The sequence below is a fragment of the Elephantulus edwardii genome, unplaced genomic scaffold (assembly GCF_000299155.1).
Source record: "Elephantulus edwardii isolate Elephantulus edwardi_28Jun2011 unplaced genomic scaffold, EleEdw1.0 scaffold00155, whole genome shotgun sequence".
NCBI lineage: Eukaryota > Metazoa > Chordata > Mammalia > Macroscelidea > Macroscelididae > Elephantulus > Elephantulus edwardii.
The window spans coordinates 3667007-3671418 of record NW_006399905.1 but is presented as its reverse complement, the minus strand read 5'-3'; the positions used below and the strand labels follow the sequence as shown (position 1 = coordinate 3671418).

The 4412-nt window shown below is 39.7% G+C and overlaps 1 pseudogene; it reads right to left on the bottom strand.

Annotated features, from left to right (window-relative positions):
• Positions 1-637: 637 nt before the first annotated feature.
• On the bottom strand, positions 638-1091 carry LOC102854995 (annotated as a pseudogene).
• Positions 1092-4412: the final 3321 nt, after the last annotated feature.

The following is a 4412-nucleotide window of genomic DNA, read 5'->3' as shown; positions in this document are numbered from 1 at the left end:
TGGTTTTTCTATACTAGCAAAACAGACTGAAACACTATTATATATATTTAATAATATAATGGAAGTTCTCTCTCTCTCACTCTCTCTCTCTGTCTCTCTCGGAAGCAGGAGTGGCATACAGTTCCTAAATATATGCCTCTGGAAACTCTATGAACTTTGATAAATGACGATATTTATAAAAAGGTTTCAAGCCTTTTGTTCATATGGTTTCTATGAGCCATGCTCGACTCGACAGTGACCACCACCAACAATGTCTATTGGGAATCTATTGGGAATTCTGTTGCCCTAGTGAGAATGTTGTGTTGCTAACCCAAAGGCACATAGTTTGTATCCATCATCTGGTCTGTGAGAGAAAGCTGCAAAGTCTCCTGCGTGATTTACAGCCTCTGAAAACCCGCTCAAGGATCTGATAGACATTTGTTCCAACTCAGTGGCACAAAACAGCAACAGCAATAACAAATACATGCATGCTTATATATAAATATATATTTTTTTTCCAGTTTCCAAAGGCTTTATTGGTAGATGTGCTTTAGAAAAGGATCCTCAGCCCTCCCATTTCCAAGCTTGGAATGAAGACCTGTGTACAGGAGCACATGGAGCAGTCTCAAACCAGGAGGACGCTTCTGTCGTCCACCTCTTATTCATAGATCCAATCATGGGCACAAGGCTTGTAGTCAACCAATTCCTCTGGCTTAAACCCCAGACTGATTTCTTTCTCGGCACTTTTTACTGAATCACTGCCGTGGATGATGTTCCTGCCAACTTGAATACAGAAGTCCCCACGAATAGTGCCTGGTTTAGAATCTGCTGGGTTGGTCTCTCCAAGCATCACTCGCCCGGTCTTCACCACATTCAGCCCCTCCCAGACCATGGCCACAACTGGTCCCGAGTTCATGTACTCCACCAGCCCCGGGAAGAATGGGCGGTCTTTCAGGTCAATGTACTGCTGCTTCAGATGCTCCTTGCTGAAGGAGCTACATGGCCACAAGGCGGAATCCTTTCTGCTCAAAGCGCTTGATGATCTCACCCACCAGGCCGCGCCGCACGCTGTCCGGCTTGATGGCGATGAAGGTGCGCTCACTGTTGGCCATGGTGCTGGACGCCGGAGGAGGAGCAGGCGTAGTGCGCGCTCTATATATAAATATATTTTTATTGTTTCATGCTCTCAAGTTGCAACTGACTTATAGCTGACACTCCCAGGGGGTTTTCAGAGGCTGCAAATTGCCCAGGAGGGGATTGTCTGTAGATGTAAAGATAAAGGTGATAGACAGTTGTGGTTAAGTGCCAATGAGTTGACTGTGACTCATAGTGATCCTATGAACAACAGATGGAAACCTTGTCCTCGTCTTTGTCATACTTCATGATCGTCACTATACTAAAGCCTGTTGTAGTCACTGTGTTAGCCCCTCTTGTTGAGGATCTTTCTCTCTTTTGGTGATCCTCAGCTTTCCCCAACTTTATGGTGTTTCTCAAGGACTGGCATCTCCTTACAACAAGTCCAAAGCATGTGAGATGAAGTTTTGCCCTCCTTATCTCTAAGAGCGCCCTGGTTACACTTTTTATAAGACAGATTGTTCTTTTTGATAGTCCACAGTATATCTAATAGTGCTTATCAACACCATAATTAAAGGGCATAGATTCTTCTTCAGTCTTCCGTACTCATTGTCAAACTTTTATATTAATATGAATTAATTGATACTACCATGTCTTGTACCAGATGCACTAGTATCCTCACTTGTTAGCATTGTAAAGAGGTTGTTGATAACAAATTTGCCCAATGTAACACATCTTATGATTCTTAACTGTTGCCACCGAGGTTATTGATTATGGAACCAAGAAAAAAAACAAAATTAAGGTCAAGTTCACTGTTTTTCTCTATGTATCACGATGTTGCTTTTGGTCCAGTTGTGAGAGTTTTTTAATGTTGACCTGTGACCCACATTGAAAGCTATATATAGTCCCTCATCTTCTGCCATAAGTATTTCAAGTCTTCTTGGTTTTCTGCAAGCATAATTGTGCCATTTGCATAATGTAGATTACTAAGATTTCCTCCAATCCTCTTACCACATAATTTTTAATATCGCCCAGCTTCTTGGATTATTTCCTCAGCATATAGATTGAACAGGTATAAATAAAGGACACAACCCTGCTGCACACCTTTACTGATTTTATACTATGTTGTTGCCAAAGGAAGCACACAGTCTCCCCTTATTATGTTTGAATAATAATTTCTTAGTGTATATAATATTAAGTTATATTAGGCTGAAATCATTGACATGATGTGCATTTAAGCTCATGTTGCTTTGGCGAAACCACTTTTCAAATACTTGGTACTCACATAGGCTAATGTCTGTTGTATAGGATGGCACGGATGTTTTGATTAGTCCTCAAGTAGGCAAGGGGAAGATGTATACTTGAATCTAGGATGAAAAGTTAAAACTTTACAAAGTTTATGGCTGCAAAAGGAACAAGGACAGCATGGGGAAGGCCAAATCTGACTTTAACTAATTCCACAAAGAGGAACTGTCCCAATCAACAATATCCACAGTATAAATAAAATTGATTCCTGTAAAGTCAGACATAGCCCTCCACTCTGTTACAAATAATTCTACTAGTCACTAGGTCTAAAACTCATTGTTAGTGACTAAACACTTTGCAGAACCTCTTTTTACTCACAGTTGTAGAATTTATTAGAGAAACAGAGAGCAAAGGATAACACACAGTAAGAAGTCTAGGTTTAGTAAAAAAGAAATCTTAATCTAGGTTAACAGCAAGATACAATCCCTCAACTAGTTCAGACAGCTCCTCAGTCAATAGTAAGATACAGCCCCTCAGTTAATCCAGGAAGCTTCTCTGTCAACAACAAGATACTTCTAGCCTCAAAGGATGCACGATACTTTCTATGTTGCTTCCTCTTTGCTGGTGTTGAGGTTTCTGTGTCAAGGGTTCTGGCCCTGGCTCCCTCTGGCTCTGTCAGGCTACACATTGCTCCATCTTTCTACAGTCTAATTGGCTCTCTCTTCCTTTTTTTTTTAGCTGTTGATGATGTATGTGGCTCCCCTGCCTTTAGGGTCATTGGATCAAATGAAAGACAATGGTATATGGAAGTAAAATTTTTAGCAAAACCTGACAAACCATGTTAAAACACAAATATTGCCTTTTAAATACTTTCTAGTCCTAGACACATGTATATCTCCAGAAATCTAGAAATAAAAAGGAAAAGAATCAATAATTATTGAACATCTAAAATATACCAAGAATCATAAAAAGCGTAGAAATAGGAAATATCTTTACAATAACCTTATGAGTAGTATCATAGTTTCCATTTAAAAGCAACAAAACTGAGAGTCAGAGGAATTAGGAAGTCTCAGAGCAACGGAATGAAAAATCAATAGTTGAGCTGAGATGCTAAGTAATCCTGCACTGCTAATAAATTGGGATAGCTTCATTTTCTGAAATTTTAGATCACTTTATATTCAATCAGACATGTTGTCAGGGGGAGTCAGTCCTTGGAAAAAGTCACTATATTGGGAAAGGTGGAGGGTCATAGAAATAGAGGAAGACCGTCAACGAGATAGATTGATACAGTAGCTGTCACAGTGGGCTGAAGGATATCAGAGACGGTGAGGGTGGTTCAGGACAGAGAAAGATTCCAATCTGTTGTTTACAGTGTCAGTATGAGTAGTAGTTGACTTGACACCTCCTAACAACAGCAACAACAATGCACAATAAGATTTAATTTTATTTTTGAAAAATAAAACAAACAAAGCCCCCCACCAAAACCCTTGACAATTAAGACATTCAATATTAGTTACTTTTGAATCCTTACACCACTTAAAAGGCTTGATGTCATTTCATTAGCCATCAGAGAGATACAAATCAAAACCACAATGAGATACTGGTGGTTTAGTGGTAAGGAGTTGTGCTGCCAACCTAAAGGAACATGGTTCAGATCCACCAGCTGTTCTGCAGGAAAAAGCTGGTCAGTCTTCTCCTGTGCAATTTACTGTCTCGGAAAATTCTCCAGAGGGTCAGTTATGAGTCAGTTATGACTTGAAGGTACACAGCAACAATAAGGATGGCTAAGAGAACTCTCCTGCCCCAGATATAAGGAACTCTACTGATGGCCAACACACAGTTATTTTTAATTCGCTAGCTACTTATTGAAAGAAAGATAGATGATGTAAACTTGTGTGACTTATAGCCTCTGAACACCCACAGGAAATTCAACTGTGAGTTGCTTCCAACTTGATGCCATATAACAACAAGAAGGATGGCTAAGATTTAAAAAAACCCGAAAACCAAAACAACAAACAGCAGAACATAATGAATGTTTATGAAGATTTGAGGAAATTGGACCTCTTATTGTTGATAGGAAAGCAAAATGGTATAACAATTGCAGAAACTGTGTG